We start from the raw sequence: 17,568 nt of genomic DNA, 5'->3' as shown, positions 1-17,568 counted from the left end.
GTCATCTCACCTGGAGGAAGGATGGACAGGGAATGCAACAAGCCATTGCTTTGAAATACCTTAAGGCCTAATTGGTTTGTACCTCGTGTACCTTTTCAAGAACCTGGTCCTGATCCCATTTTCTTTTGGATTAGTAAACAGTAACAATTAGAAACTCAACATTTTCTTTATTCAGGGGTATAGCAGTCTTCACATTAAGTGATACGTTATTGCAAAAGTCAGTTACAAGGTAAAACTTATCTACAGTGTCTGCATGGGTAAGAGTAGTTACTACTGGGGCATGTGGCTTTCAGGGAGCTGGTCATGTTCAATCCTGTGTCCCTAAATCTCCTTACTACACAGTCTAGTGCCACTGGTATAACTACTGGCTGCTTTAGTCTTGCAGCACTGGAGAAACACTAAAAACCATAAAAATAGGGCCTCTACACCAACGGATCCATCTCTTTTGAAGAAAAACCAAGCAAAGTGGAGTCCCAAGTGCTGTACAAGAAGGCTGGCAGACGCTATTTCTCATGGTGACATTGTGTGCTGCCAAAGCCCACAGGCCCATAAGTGGAAAGGCACACATTCTTTCAGTCACTTCCGAGCTACATACTGGTAGAAGGAAGAAGCGTCCCTGGCAAAACTCGTTGTGTGGGTGACAGACTTTTAAGCCAAAAAGAGAAGTTGGCTCAACATTGGGCTAGAAATTGTCTTCAATAACTTCTGAACACAGAATATTCTCATTAGTCTTCTTCTGGCTGCATCCACTTGACCCTGGAAGTGTTTGGGATCCTGCCTTTGAAGTGTCCCAAATGGACAGCCTCTATCTATGGCAGAAGAACACCTCTCACCAGCTGCAAGAGGTCTCAAACCTCCCTATTGTCTACTGTCAAGCGGTGACACCATAGCAGCTCCCAAGCAGGAAGGAAAAGCCCCATCCCACTTCCATGGCGGGGGGGGGGAGCCCTACTGCTTATACAACTTGTACACTTAAAAAATTACACCTTGAAAAACACACCGGGCTAAGAAATCTGATGATGTCCAAACTTTTTAACACCCTCCTTCCCTTAAGTACAACAAAACACACAGGTGAACAAAAAGACAGCCCTGAAAAGGACACAGTAGTCGGTCTGAATGCTGATGGGATCGGAAAGGAAAGCCAGGACCAACAGGCCAAGTCCCCAGCTGGACCCCATAGCATTTTGGTGCTGCAGCTGGGCAGAAACAGTGGCTGTTGCCACTCCAAGAGGGTACTGTGAGGTGTAGAGGATGGTATGTATCTGAATCCCAAGGTGACTGCCTCGGGCTCAGAGGAGTGACAGCAACAGAGACCAAATTTTAACAGGGACAGAGTCTTTGCTTATTTATAGACAGAGCAAGGACACCCAGAAAACCAGCAGTGTTAGTGACAGAACCCCTAAACCTGCCTGGATTGGGAAGGTTGTTTTTTTTTCTCTTCTTATATAAACGAAAGCCCATCCAGGATTTCAGAGGTCCCTGCAGTAACATCCATGCTAATTGGTAAGTAAGACAAAGCCTCCCCTAACAAATCAGCAATGTAATTATAAAGCCAGTCACTAGAGCAAGCCAGTTACCCATGCTTGGGGAGACTCAGGCTGTAATCCGACCCTCAGCTGGTGGCACCTCCTCCTAACCTCCCTGAGGGGCACCGGCCTGCAGCCCAGCCTCAATTCAACAACTTCTGTGCCCCACAGGCCTGGTGGGACTGGACTGGGACTGGCCTACGACTGGCCTGGGACTGCAAGCCTCCAGGCCTTACTGGGGCCACCTGAGGCCTGGAAGTAAGTCTGCTGGGAGGTCAAGTTCCAAGTAAATTTTAGAGACAAACAACTTTTCCTGTAAGAGGTTATTTTCTGATGTCCATATTTTAACAAATTCTAGCTTGCCCTGTCAGGATTTTTACATGCCTTTATTAAATTGAAGATAATATCTAATGCTGGTGGCTTGTCAAATAGAATCTTTTCCCCTGGAAACAGAAATTTCAAGATGTTGACAACTAACTGCCTTTAGTAAACAAATGTCAAATTCTGGGAGGGAATGTTTCAAGTAAATATTTCTTTAGAATAAATTATGGCCTTGTTAGCAAACATCTGGAAAGAAAAATAGGCCTTTTAGAACATAAATGTCAAATAATATAAAATGTTCCTAATACTCATCTTACTGGTTTTCTGCCAGCTGGGAATTTTAGGTTTTAATCCCAACCCTAATAAGCCAAAGACAATAGTCACCTTCTTCCAAGAACAATGGAAATGCTAACAATTCTTCTATTTTACCTAAGGATTTTGGCTTACTTAGGGTACACTTAATTCAAGTAAAATGTTGAGTAGAATTACACAGTGAATTTAAGTTTAACAAAAACACAGTCATAATCTGGTCCCTGAAATTAGCTTTAAAATACTCCAGAAAAAAAACCTGGCCAAAACTGAAACATAATCAACAAAATGTTGATTACTGTTGGAGGAGGTGACAAGTACAGGCAGTGCACTGTACTCATCCTTTTACTTTTGAGACTGTTGGGAAATTTCCATAATAAATGTTTTAAAAACCCCAACATGTCACATACTTTAAAGACTCTACACATAAAAACAGGCACAGTAAATTATTTACACCCTTAGTGAGAACTATTATATTAAGCTGATAGGTGTTTTTACACAGAAGCAAGCTACTAATGCTCTATGTAAACAAGCATGTCCAGTCCAAGTTATAAGCCTATGAACTCTGAAAGTCAACACCACATCCAGCCACACGGGGGTGCAGCAGAGCAGCCAGCCACCCTGAAGTCTGTTTCCCCAAAACAGTTTCCTAAGTACAGCTCTCTCAAAGTCTACACATTTCCAATATCGATACCAAATTCAAGTGTCCACAGGGCAAATGCTAAGCAAGCTGGGACCTTTCCCAACCCCAAAGTAAATTATATTATACTATGATTTAAAGTCTGAAACACTGTTGTTGCATATATCTGCTATATCAAAAAAATGGTGAAGATCCCTGGAGGATTCCTGAAGTGAGAACAAACACAAAAGAATCCCAAACCCAAGTTCTAAGGTGTGGACTTGGAAGAATCCACAGTCCAGATTCCTAGTGGGGACTCTCATGTGGACTCCCAACCAAGCAACAAATCTCCCAAGTTCAGCTCTAAGAATTTTACTACAGAAGCCTTCAATAATCTTGTTGCTTCTTAACAATAGTAAATTACCTCTATACCTCTATACTTCCTGGAGCAGTTATTTGGGAAAACCCTTCATAAAGAGCACAGGAGAGGAATCATTTAATTGTAAAATGTAACAGAGTTACCCTTAGGGAGATAATAAAGCAAGTTACTGAATAGCTATTGCCAGAATTCTTTCTATTCAAATTACAAGTTCAAGTTGTATGATGTTGTATGTTCAGTAATACTGTTCAAAATAGATGAATTGGTATCATCAAATTTTCCATGTGAAAATTGGTAACTATGAACATATACATTATAATTACTTACACTGTGATACTACACTTAATAATTTGGTGTCAGGACACATCTTTGGGATCCTGAATCTGTAGTCTCATTAATGTTAAGGGAAGGGATCCTCAGATCTGACTTTTCCCCCATAGGACTGTTTGCTAGTAAAGACAGCCAGACTTGCCCCAGTCCCCCTCCCCATTCCCGTGCATAATGAAAATATTTTTTCTTCTGTATATATAATTGCTTGGATGAGATTCTGGTTTCAACCCTCCTGTAGCATCTTTTCCCCAAAGATATCTTGTTTTTCCCTTCACATGAGAGACCCTTAATAAACAACACGTCAGGGGAAAATGAAGGCATAGAGTAGAAGCTAAAGGCTTTGCCAAAGTATGTCACACTTCTTTTTCCTTAATAAGGCTCATCAAATACATAAAACATTCACACTACAACAGGTAAATGTAATTTGTAGAACAATTCTGTGAAATATAAAATTGCATCTTAGTTAAAATCAAAGATTGCCTTCCAGGTTTTATTTGTTAACCAACTACTTGCCACAGAATAAAACTAAGGAACAAAAAATAAGCATGCTACCTCAGGAAGTGTTTTTATGGAAGTGTTTCTTAAAAGCTAAAGATTAAAAACTAACCATAAATTCAAATTTGGATGGCTTACTATGGAAAACAATTCCTCACAAATAGAGCATACATTTCACCTTTTAACTTCCACATACAGTTTAAACAAAATGAGAGAAATATTATATCTCTATTTATTTACTGAGTAGCATTAAATATTATATCATATGGCCTAAATCTAGATTCCTCAAGAAAGGTAGCACTGGGGGGAGAGGGGGTTGAACCCAGGAAGCACTGACCTACATCATCCCTAGCCATTTTTATTTTGAGAGAGGGAGTTGCTAAAATTTCCCAGGCTGGCCTTGAGCTTGTGAGCAAGCTAGGATTACAGGTGTGTGCCACCTCACCCAGCAAGATATCACATTTTTATAATGTGATGCAGGAGTACAAAAATTTGAGATACAGGATAACTGAAACATGCTTCAGAGACATCTAAAAGGGGCAAAATAACTATTCTAATGTGCAAATACCTGTCCTAAGTAACCTATATATTTGGACTATTTTGGTTGCCTTTAAGAATTAGGTAGGCTGGGCCGGGGATTTAGCTCAGTGGTTCCACCGCCTGCCTTGCAAGCACAAGGTCCCTGAGTTCAATCCCCAGTACCAAAAAAAAAAAAAAAAGAATTAGGTAGGCTGATAGGGTTTTATGAAGACAGTTTAAACTTCGTACCATATAGATTGAATAATTCACAGTAGAAAAAAGCAATGAGGATACAAACTAGAGAGCAGTGAATGATACTTTGTAAATATGGCAGCCACTTAAAAGATAACTACTTTTAGGTTATTTCCAGATAAAATGCATTTCTTCTCAAGGTCTTCTGTGTATTGATAATGACTCACTAAACTCAGCAAAGTCATCTAGTTAAATATAATCAATCAGTTCCATACTACATGTAATAAATATATTTAAGGAAAATACTTAACACAACTTTATTTTTAAGGATCTTTATGGAAAACCTTCCACCAACTTACCAGCTAGCTATCCCTAACATTCTATTTATTCCAGTTATCTTTGGGAGCTTCAGAAGAAGCAGAAGGTACCTGAGGAATTACATTTTGAATGTGTAAACCAGTCAGACAGCTAGTAATCACTACCAGGTGAAATCGTATTTCTTTTTTCTTTCTCCTCTTCTTTTTGCACTACTGTGGATTGAACCAGGGCCTTAGTACTGAGTTACATACCCAACCTTTTTTATTTTTAGTATGATATTGGCTGTTGGTTTTTCACAGATGGCTTTTATCCAGATTGAGGTACAGTCAGCCTTTTTAAATTCTGAGACAGGGTCTCCTTAAATTGCCCAGGCTCTAATTTGTAATCCCCCTGCCTCCACCTCCCAGAGTGCTGGGATTACAGGAGTATGTCACCACACCTGGTTTATTTTTTATTTAAACTACTTTTAAAAAATCAGTGCTTTAAAAACTATTGAAAAAGACCACCAACAGGTTTCTGGCAAGCAGAGAGGCACAGCAAAAATTCTTCTGCTGCTGCAGACATAAGAGCCCAAATTCCTCTGCACATCAGTTTTCTATGACAGCACAGAAGACGGCACACACCGATGACCCCTCAAAAATGGAAGAAATCTGAAAAGCAAATCCGTACCATCCATCCTGGAACAGGACAATCACCCAGGGAAGATCAGTTTGAAACAGCTGCCTCCTCATTATCTCGTGTGGCTGGAATTTTATGCAAACCTGTTCTCGACCTTGGGACTTGCAGATTCCCTGAGTCTAACTTGGGCAATGCTTCTCAACACAAGGGTGGGGTGCTCCAGCAGGCCCGCTCCAAGACCTAGAAGCAGCAGCGTGGCCTGGAATGATAAGCAGCCAGCCAGGGAGGAGTGCAAAGGGCTAAAGGTTACAGCAAGGGACTTTTGATTATTAAATTTGTGTGACCACAGCATACTCAAGTGTACATTTTCCTTTTTTTCAGCAGGTTCACACAGCCCACTGTAATCAGGAGTATGCAAATATATATGTATGCGTGTGTTTAAAAATGTGTACACATATGTTGTGACTGCTAGAACTAGAATCCCTTAGTTATTCTACATAAATCTCCTTAAAATAAAAATACTTGGTTTAGTGTTTTTTTCTTTTCACAGCTAACCACCTATGGAGGTTTTTAAAGAGGAAAAATGCCTAGAGTTGATTAGTAACCCTCCAAAGCTACAGGTTTTTGCAAAGTCACAAAAAGATAGTAATATAGACGAGAGGAGTGAGTTTTAAGAACTTAAATTTGCTGCTACCTGAAGTTACTAGAGAAACAAAGCTGCCTTTGGGCACCTCAAACTAGTCAGACCTGCTGTAGCAGTTGCACAGCCGGCTGCTGATCTGTCCCCTGCCCCCTCCCTCCAGCCCCCCACCCCCACACATCCCTGCAGGCCAGGCACATTCACCCTTCAGTCTGCCCTCCCCGTTGGGAGGGAGGGACAGCTCTGGCCAGACTGCACGCAAGTGGAAGAAGAGGCCAGACAGGACTCCATTCTGAACTGAACACTGCAATGAGGACAGACTATAGCTTAGGTGATTCTGGATTTCTAGGACAGATCGATCAAATTGTGGTGCTTGGTTCACTGAATCCTGGTATCTCCAATTAAAGCTGGTGAGGGACAGAGGATCCTGAGAGGAGAGAGATGAGTTTCCAGCTTCAGGATCCTTCACGTCACAAAGAGAGCCAAATTTCCAAAAGGGAATTTACATTGTCTACATGTGTGTGTTGAAATTATAAGCACATATCTGTTCTGTCCTATAAGAAATTATATTATTTTAAAAAGATATTTTGGTGTTTTTATTTTGAAATTTTCATTTATATCGATTTCAGAGAAAATTTTTAGACAGCCAATGATGTTTTTGTTTGTCTCGTGATCTTCAAAGAAAACAAAAAAAACAAGGCATCTATTTATTACCCAGAATAGGAATGTCATCTTATTGGGCTGACATATGCCATTCACAGATTCATACAAAGAATGAACTGCCACACAGCGCTAATGGAGAAAGACACAGCTCCACACAATGAGTGATGGGCGCTCCAGGGGACAGTTCTGCTCATAAGGGTTTCCCAGCATCTGCACACAGGGCAAAAGTTTGTCTTTAATACCAACTGCAGTGGCCATTTAGGACAATAATTTTTTTTAAAGATATGCAAACTTTGGTCAGTTGTTTCCTTCAAAAATATTAAAACCAAGATATCCACACATTTCTTAAACAGAATTCTTAATCTGTAGGTTTTTATCAAGTGTTAATTAATGATTACTAATGGTAGGAAGATAAATACATCGCTTGTGCATGTGAAGTAAGCTTTTTCACATTTTCATGTTCTGCTCATCAGAATTATTAATGCAAGACCTATGAGGTCTGTTATTACTCTTTCTGTGAGGCTATTTTCATTTAAACTGGAGCTTATCCTCTCGTGCCTTCAGTATACAATTGATCTTTGGACTCAGTAATCAGAGTCAGTCTCTATCTCTCTCTCTCCCTCCCTCCCTCCCTCCCTCCCTCCCTTTCACCAAGAAACTACTGCAGCTACAGCAATCTCCTAAACAATATGCCAGGACAGTAAATGTGAAATGCCTGTAGCCACAAAATTTTAAATATTCTACAAGTGAATTAAAGTTCACCCTCCTAACTGAAACATTTACCTATTTTTATCTATATAATACTGACAAATTGGTCCTCATTCTGTTAATATAAATGAAATGTAAAATAAAGTCTCTACTTCTACCAGTGCTCTATAAGAAACTTCTAAAAATTTCTGTTGAAGGTTTACTTTTCTTAGTTGCAAAAGTGTAAAATATTTTGGCAGGTTATACACTTGTAGTGTGTGACTTGTACTCTGCCACTGAAGCACTGCTTAAAATAGTGGCTGCCATGAACATCAGGCATCCCATACGTTTGAGTGAATTTTAAAATACCAAGATACATGCTGTTTTTCTGTGCTCATTATTAATAATGATTTACTATGCAGCAAGTGAGTAAAATTTGCATTTCAATTCTTTGATTAAATTTTTAAAAACTTAATGGGGAACAATTCAGCAAACAGAAATGCAAATATTTTCTAAATCTGAGTTAATATCCTTCTCTTAGTTCTTTAATGGAAGCAAGCCTGAGCAGCTGTTACCTAAGAGGTTGTGACACTGGGCTGACAATAAAACTGTTCCCTAGGACACCTCCAGTAGTACATTTGGTTGACATTATAAAATGTGAGTCCTCTCCCTACCTTTCGAAATTAAGTAAGAAAGAGAGCCAGGTGTTTTTTTTTTAAGGCTATCAAATCCATTTCATATGATTTCTTACCTGAGAGCAATATGGTTACACATACTTTTAATTAGGGAGGAGAAAAGAGTAGAAATTATTTTAAAGGGTTCCAACTTAATAAACAATATAAACAATTTTATATTCACAAATAATACCTCTAACTAAGTCAATGAAGCCAAAGGGAAACTAGATGTTTGTCTTTATGGCCATTTTTCAAATGAACTACTTGTTAAAATGAACAGCTTGGAATCAGGGACAAGCTATTCTTGCTCCTGCCTGAACTTGGGAGCTGAGGATGGGTATTTTCATGTCCCAGCACACCTAAATCAGAATAGACTGCTAAAAAAGGGGGAAGACTGAGAGCTGTTCAGGTAAGATGAGACAGACCCCAGGAGCAAAACCGCTGAGGCTCTCAGGTGCACCTTCCCGCAGGGCTTGAGAGGAGCCAGACGCCCACCTCGCCCCTGTCCAGGACTACTTCCTGATTACAACAAGCAACTTCGAGCACTTAGGGCCTCAGAAATCCTACTGGTGACTCCAGCTTCTAGGCTCTTCACACACATTATGAACATTTCTTAACATGTATTGGGAAACCAAGAAGCGTATCTCACGAACAAAGCTTGAAAACATTTACTCTCTTCCTGAAGGCCGACTGGGACTGCTCAATTCGAGTCAAATAAACACTACTGTAGTCTGAGGCTGGATGTCTCACCCTGCTTGCTGATTGCTCTTCACTGGTGCCGGTAAAAACTTTCTTTCCACCTCCTGAAACTATCCCACTTGCAAGCAAAAAGTTACTGTAAGACAAACTGTGTCTGATATTTTTGTGAAACTTTAAGGTCAACCCTCATCTCAATCGATTACCGCCACTTCTGCTAAAGGTAAGATAACTTACGGCCAAAGAAAAAAAGAACATTTCAGGATTTTCTCTGATGCGGTGTCCCTCGGCCGGCACCCCCTGTCTTAGTGGTAGAAAGTCTAGGGCTCGGGACAGCTGGCTCCCCCCTCAACTCCCTCCCTCTCCGTCACAGGCGGTTACCACGATGATGACTTGTAGATTTCCAATTTAAAAACCAACCAAACGATAAGTTTAATATACATTCAAGTCCAAATTCAATTCAATTGGGCACGGACAAAAGAGGGTGGAGAGGGATGTTTTAACATAAAAATACCGGGAAACTCAGAAAAACACACTAAAGCTAGTTGAATGCAAACCCGGCTACGGAACTCAAAAGTGAAGCAGCCTCCGCACCAGCAATCCGAGCTTTAAAGAAGTCTCGCACGTTCACAACAGCACAATCGCCACAGCACGCACACACCCCAGCGGCGACAGGCGACAGCGCCGGCCCGCGCCTCGCGCCCCCCGCCGATCCGCGGTGCCGCCGGGCCCGGCCTGGACCCCGGCCGACTCGTTCCTACCTGCCCCGGCCCCTCCTTTGCCTCCGGGCTCGCCCGGCCCTGGCCGGGTCCCAACATCGCCCGCGTCCGCCGGGAACCCGGCACCCGAGGACCCCCGCAGCCCCGTCCGGAGAACTCACCACACGCAGCTCCACCTGGGAACTAGCGCATCAGGAGGGGTTTCCGCCCACTCCCCAAGCTACTCCCGCTACATGGGGGGCGCCCCGCCGCCGGGGCCCGAGGGAGGTGCCGGGGGCCGGGCGGGAGGCGAGACCGAAGCTAAGACTCCGGCGTCCTCTGCCTGCACGCCCGGGGCATTATACAATGGTGGCGGCGGCGGCGGCGAGGAGGAAGCGGGAGGCGGGCGGAGGGGGCGCCGGCCAAGAGAGCGCAGCCTGTGCTCCAACACTCGCGGTGCTGGAGTGACGTGCGGCCGGCCGGCCAGCCTCCGCCGGCGCCGGCCCGGCTCCGCAGCCCCGCCCCACCGCGCCCCGCCCCCCCGCGCGCCCCGCCCTCCCCGGCGCTCCCGGGAGGCCCGATGAACGCGGAGCTCGGCCGCGGCGCCCGAGGAGCAGGAAGGGCCCGGCGAGCACCAGGCGCCCGGCCGCAGCGCCGCCCCCGGCTCGCTCCCCGGCCGGCGCGCCCTCCGAGCTCTTCGGAGGGAGGCGTCGAGAGGACGAGAGGGAAAGGAGCACTCTGGCCCGAGGGCCACCACTAACACCCCCCCCCCCGCCCCCGAAAACAGGCAAATGACGAAGTGGCTGGTGACAAAGGCGGCGGCGAGTGCAGCGCGCGCACAGCCGGCTGAGTGGAGCGACCGCAAATATGACAAGCATCTGAGCTATTCGGCAACTTGGGGCCGGTCAGCTAGGCTGGCAGGGTCCCAGCAGGGGACTAGGGGCAAAGATCTGCCCTGAGTCGCTGCGCCCACCCGTGGCCCCCAGCTCAGGAGATGTCCGAGTGGCAGAATAGGGGCTCCATTTGGAGTCAGGGACAGAAAAAGCTCTTTGCGCACGGTTGCCTCATCCCAACACTCGAAATAGGCCACCAAGCTAACAGCACTTTCCGAGCTGTACGGCCTTCGGGGCAGCCTGAGCCACAGCGCAGTCCCAGCCGCCAGCCGAAGCGAAGCCGGGATTGGGTATGCAGAGAGGCCCGGACACGCCTCCTCTGTCCCTGAGTTTCTTGTTGATGGTCTTTTCCTTCTCCTTTAGAAAACTTATGCTTTGAACCACTCACTTTTAGCAGGGAAATCTATACAGTACAGTACTAGTTTGAAGGCGACGTGGGTATGCCTAAATGGTGTGAATTTAAGAGCACTAGTAAGGGGGCCAGAGAGAAGCCCAACTGGAAAATTATTTTTAAAATTACATGCACATTCAGTGTAAAGATGTTACTAAAATACTTCAAGCACTTTAAAATTTTGGCTGCCACCCCAATCAATATCTTCTGAGATCACTTTGCCATTTAATGATCCACTACACCAGTTGAATTTAAGGCTAATAAAGCTTTAAGACTTAACATAAAGGTCATTAAACATCAAGACAAATTTGGAACTATTCAAAGTGTTCTGTAATGATTTGTTATCAATCAAATTGATGATTCTATCAAAATTAGACTTGGTAAAGGAGAAAAAGCATCCAGTTTCATCTGTAGGGGAAGAAAAATGGCTTTTACTGGACACTCAGTATAATCAAAATCATGTACAGATGTTTCATTAAGTATAACCAATGCCAAAAGCTAACTATTTGTGAGTATCTTTGGAAAGTTTCATTATATAAAATTAGGTATCACAGAAGTAGTGCTCAAGGCCCTGTGCAGGTCTTGCTCAGTTTGTGCCTGGGTGGCACAACATTCAAACATTTTGCTAGGGAGCCAAGATACTTTTCATTTCCAGAGTTCTGCATTTTACAGACAACACTACTAACAGTTTCCTAACTACCCACTCACTTATACTTTCAGTGCTCACTTTAAGAAAAAGCCATTGAAATAGAAGTTGCAATAATCTCTTCCTGTGATATCTTTGTAGGAGGCCAGAGGCATAAGCTCTGTAGAATTTAAAATACGTTTGAACTGTTATTCATGAATTGAAGTTAGCAGAGAGTTAAACTTGCAGAACTTTTGTACACTCAGATATTTTCCAGCAAATGTACAAAAGGTAAAACTAAAATCTAAGTAACAACTTTGTGTCTCCAGAGTGGACACACTTCACTAAAGCCCATATTCCATGTGTATTCAATAAAAGTTTGGGTTCTTAGGAAAACAACTTGAGTTTTGGGGTGATGTGGTTTCTACCCCTTTATATTTTTGAAGGTTGTAGTATCTTATCAATGCATATGTTAAACACAACTCCTACTTCCTCACTTTTAGAATCTGTCATCTTTGACCAAGAAGTCAAAGCATGAAGTGGCAGCTTCAATAGCTGCCAGTGTGGTCTACTACCAGGTGGTTAACCCTCTCTCTTCCTCCTCCTCCCTGAGGTGCACTCATACACAGGCCATCATAGCAATCCCTGCCCAGCCCAGAGAATTCAAGTTTATGAGGCTAAAGAAAAGCCCTCCTTACATTTTCAAAGTATGCAATGGCATGACTTTTCTTAGCAAATGAACAGTAAATGCTTAGTGAACATGTAAGTTTGGTTTTTACTCTTTGGGGCATTTAAAAGCCCATTTAAAATAATCCTACTCAAGGGCTTTATCCAGAATTTAGTTTTTCCCTCTCAATTTCACATAACATAACTTTAAAGCAGTTATAAGAAATTAGGCCAATAATCCACATTTAACTATCAGGAACATATCTGTTTAGGGAGGAAAAAAAACGAACATTCATTTTATAAGCATAGATCTATGACGGTAAATTTTTTAAATGCTCATGAGTTTAATTTCAGAGAAGTTCTCAGCATCATTCTGTAGTTCTGGGTACTGGTTCACACTCATTGCTTCTCTTTTGAAAGTTTCTGTGCCTCTGTATGTTGCAGACTACCACACTACTGCACTAACTGAAGGCTACTTTTAGCACTTAATTAACAGACACCAAAAAAACCAGGAGACAGGCCAGAAATACACTGAGAAACAAAGTAACTGATTGATAGATTGCAGTACTACACAAGCACTCTATCACTGAGGCTCCCTCCTAGCCTGGGAAACAAAGACTCTAAAACAGGTTTCAAACTTTAAGTTTTCTTTCACCTTTAGGGGCTACCGGAAAAAGTAGTAATAATAATAATCATCCATCTCTGTACCTTGCAAATACTAATCTTTTCATGAAAAATACAGAGATCCAAATGGCAGATTTCCCATACTGAGAGTTGAAAACTTGAATAAATGTTCAAAATAAAATTCTAGAAGTTACATCGCCTATCAAGGAATTGATAAAGATGATTTGGAAAACTACCAAGATGGCACCAACAGGTTCAATACTCAGATGTAAAACTTCACAGTGCCAAAGGCATGTTAACTCATCTACTTCTACAAACTTTTCCTTTCTTCTTCTCTTGTTTTTAGGCTTTTTTTCCAGTCCTCCTTGAAGTCAAATTCCACAGAGTGAAGGATCACCACCCTGTTACTGAACTTTGTGTAGTGACCACCCTTATGTTTCAAGGGAGTTTAAACTTTCTGTTAGAGATACATCTTTTTTTCTTCTAAAAACTAACAACATTTAAATCTTAACTTGAAATACAATCTTAATAATATTTGAATAAAATACTTTTAAAGCTTTTCTTTTCTCTAGGCTTTATTTTTTTTGTGGTATTGTGTATCGAGTAAGGCCTTCACACTGAGCTACATTCCCAGTGCCCCCCAACCCCCACCCCTTCTTGAAACAGGGTCTTGCTAAACTGCTCAGGCTGGCCTTGAACTTATGATTCTCCTGCCTCAGCCACTAAGTGCTGAGATGACAGGCATATGCCACCCACACCCAGCTTTCTTTTTTTTTCTAGCATTTTTGATGAGTTTCTTCTGATCTTTACTAGAGAAGATGACTTCTGTTGGACATTAGTCCTTTCCTATTCCATTTGCTACTATTTTTAATTGAAATATTTTTTTAAAACTTGTGAGGTCCACTGAAATGCAAAAATCTTTCTTGGTGACCTTGATAACTCTAATGCTCCATTCTTGCCAGGTGCTACTCAACTAAGATTTGGGGCCACTTCTCAAAGGATCTTCCCTGGTCCCCGGTTCCTGGCACAACAGTACCTGCTGGTCTCCACCACTGGCTCTGTATTACAGACAGGGGCCTATAAACCTTCTGCGGTGCTTAGAGATTTCATACTTTCTCTATGATACTCAGCACTTCCAGCTTCTACAGAAAATTCCAATGAATGTTAGAACTGTACAGCCTCCAGATTATTTCTGTCCCTGGGAACCAACTTGGTGCGATGAAGAATCCTGGAGTAGGATTGTGAAGATCTTATACAAATAGTTACTGAACTATGATTAAGCTATGACTTTTTTATTTTCTGAATCTATTATTCACAGATTTCACATCAACACTGGTTCTGCTGCAATGAACACAGGGTTGTTGACTCAATTTTGAGTCAAGCTGCTCACCCACACCTTGCATGCAGGGTGAATCCCACCTCAGCACCACTGAGGCTGCTTCTGCACTGGGAAAAGGGAGGAGCTTGGACTCTGTGAAAAGGTGATTGCACTGACTACCCCCATGGAGGAGTTTTAGAGCTCAAATGAAGTAAAGTGCTTTGTAACCTGATCAGTTTGTCTGGAAGAATTGTAAAATCATGTTCATATACACATTTATAATTAAAGGGGTAGAAATAAAAATAATGTTCTCTCTTCAACAAATAATGTTCTCTCTTTGATGCTCTTTTCATGGCCAGAGATGGATTTGAGCAGTCCTACCCATATTCTCCTGGATTTATTACCCATCATGCTTCAAGTCATCAGCTGTGGCATCTTGGAATGTCTCCCTTCCCCACACCTGGGCGGCAGCAGGCCAACTTACCAGGCCCTCCCATGTGGGTCCTCTCATTTGCTCTCACATCATTGTCCCTCTGCCATGGGCAGGGCAGGCACTGCTACCTAAGGTTCACCAGGTGTAGAGCCTCTGAGAAGGCCTAGCAATGGAACTCTTCACTTTCTCAAGATGACTATCAGGGACATGGAAGGTCAGAGGCTGCACAATCTAACACTTGCTGGACTCTGCTGTGGAAGCAGTGAGTGCCAAGTGTCTTGAGAAGAGTGCAAACCCTCAGCATGGGGTTGGTTTATAGATGGGACACACAGAGCCAGTGTGCAGGAACCAACAGGTCAGGAGTGCTATGCTGAGAGCCACACACTACTTAGCTCCTTCCCCACACCAGGGTCATGGGACAACAACAATTCTATTTCTTACCAAAAACCCCAACTCGGCCTGATTTTGCCCTTGTTTTAACCCACAAAATTTACAAACTACAACCACAATGAAAAAGAAATAAACCTCTCATTCTTTACTAATTTCCAATCTGGTTCAAAGAACTGTAGTTCTTGTTTGTCACTCTTATCTCTACCCTCTGGAACAGTGCCCGGCACAACCCACAGTCAGTAAGTATTCACTCAGTAAAGTACCAAGATGACTGAATGAAGAAATTAAGGAATGCTGATAAGCTGACACCAACTTCATAAACTCAAAGAGTTCATCTTTCCTGCTAAAATTTTCCTCTCACTGCCTTTTCTCTAATGTGTGTGTGTGTGTATGTACATGTAAATACATACATATAAGCAGCATTTTGGAACTTTCATAATTAGAGGGAGCACTGGTAAGTAATGTAATATTGTAATTATAACTGCTTTTTCTAAAATACGCTACTTGAGTTTAACATAGTGAAAAGGACTAATGGACATTCACAAAGTACATACTGTTAAAAGCTAATCTAGGGTAGTGGTACTGTGCTTACCTAGCATGCATGAGGCCCAGGGTTCAATCCCTAGAACTACACACACACAAAGCTAATCTATCTACACAATCTCACTACTTGGGGAACAACCTTACAAATAAACATCAAATTCTTGCCATAATTCTGCCATTCTGTACTTCTTTATGAAGATTTTCTCTTCCGACTTACTCTACAAACTCTTTGAAACACAGCATTTGGTATTTTTGGGTTAAAAAAGTCAGGTAGAGGCTGAAGAAAACTGAAATATAAGCCTAGGCTACTAACCAACCTTGAGATTAAACAAACAAAAAAGATTTGCTTACCCAAATTTTCAAGTGATTGCAGGAATGGCATTTATTACTATTACCTGCATGCCCTCCTGCTCATGGAATACAAAAGTGTCCATAATGAAACATGTTATGAATATTGTCAACCAGTATTAATTTTTGAGGAAAGCTTGGCTAAATGATGATAGGAAAAGCATTTTTTTAAAAAGTATTACTCGAAAGCATTTTCTGAGTATTATCTAATTACTCAATGTCTCAAAATCAAGCAAATATATATGACTGGCTAGACTAAATTCTATTTTCTGCTATACATATTCTCATAGCCATTGTAGGAGCATGTATCTTTATATCACCTATTATAAAGAGGAACTTTCAGAGAAGTATGATGATTTTTATAATATAAATAATATATCCAAACCATTTTTGAAACTCTTAACTATAAAAATTATACTTGGGTAAGTTAAAAAAGTTCTAGGTTTTTGGGCTGGGGATTTAGCTCAGTGGTTCTGGCGCCTGCCTCCCAAGCACAAGGCTCTGAGTTTGATCCCTGGTACCAAAAAAAAAAAAGTTCTAGGTTTTTATATGTACAGATGCCAGGAAATGCTTTTAAGTTCAGTCTATGAGGTATCATTAAAAAATAAACATGCAGGGGCCAGGGATTTAGCTCAGTGGTTCCACCACCTGCCTTGCAAGCGCAAGGTGCCGAGTTCAATCACCGGTACCAAAACAACAACAACAACAAAAAAACCAAACCATGCAAACAGAGGATACAGTTAGAATGTGCACATAAGACACAACAAAAAATGAATCACCTCTGCCACATTGAATTTTTATTCATTTTCTGGAGGAGTGGTAACATTTGGTAAAACAGTGCAGACTTTTTTCTGTTACTCACTGATGTAGAATTGCCTTTTAAAGACATGTTGCCAGAATAAACAAGACTTTTTCAAAATTTTCCAATAATAGTAGTCCCTGGCTTTAAATCAAAAGAAATAATTTCTATCTATTTGTATGTATGCATGCATGTATGTATCTATCTATCTATCAGTACTGGGGATTGAACCCAAGACTTCATGAATGCCAGGCAAGCATTCTACCATTGAAGTACTTCCTTAACACTTTTTTGTTTGTTTGTTTGTTTGTTTGAGACAGGGTCTCCCTATCTAGTCTAGGCTGGCCTTGAACTCACTATTTAGTCCAAGCTGGGCTCAAACACATGGCAATCCTCCTGCCTCAGCCTCCCAAATGGTGGGATTACAGGTGTGCATCACCACGCCCAGCGTGATGCTCCCGCATACTTCTGAAACAGGGTCTTGGCAAATGCCCAGGCTGGACTTGAACCTTGAGATCCTCCTGCCTCAATCTCCTGAATTCCTAGGATTACAGGAATCTGCCATCATGCCCAACTGAAAGAAATTATATTTCTTAAATTTAAATTTTATAATTTTTCTTATATTTAGAATTTCAGAAATGTATAGAGCGAAGTCAACTAGGAAGAAACTAAAAGCAAGGAGCTCAGACAGATACCAGTACCACATTAGGGTCACTGTGTAACTAGGCATTTGTTTTTTTAAACATGCTTTAAATAGTAAAAAAAAAGAAAGAAAGAAAAGAAAGAAAAAAAAGAAAAGAAAAAAGTGTAATTGTGTTAAGTAATATTTATTTCCAACTGTTTTCTTAGAGAAG

At 41.8% G+C, this 17,568-nt stretch overlaps 1 protein-coding gene across 4 annotated transcripts in view; it reads right to left on the bottom strand.

Annotated features, from left to right (window-relative positions):
• Positions 1 to 17,568, bottom strand: part of Sertad2 (SERTA domain containing 2) — a 113,699-nt gene that overhangs the window by 11,541 nt on the left and 84,590 nt on the right. The window contains exon 1 of one of the 4 annotated variants that reach the window (XM_004849966.4): positions 9,867 to 10,145. The exons of 2 other annotated variants lie outside the window; for them this stretch is intronic. The gene's annotated coding sequence lies outside the window, so the exon portion shown is untranslated. Of the gene's footprint in view, positions 1 to 9,747; positions 10,146 to 17,568 lie in introns of those variants that run through there. One more of the 4 variants, XM_087216297.1, reaches the window with a different exon arrangement.

The sequence above is a fragment of the Heterocephalus glaber genome, unplaced genomic scaffold (genome assembly GCF_053883595.1).
Source record: "Heterocephalus glaber isolate CG9 unplaced genomic scaffold, H.glaber_assembly_v1.0 deba00001457, whole genome shotgun sequence".
NCBI lineage: Eukaryota > Metazoa > Chordata > Mammalia > Rodentia > Bathyergidae > Heterocephalus > Heterocephalus glaber.
Note: the sequence above shows the minus strand (reverse complement) of the source record. Positions and strands in the feature narration are given on the sequence as shown.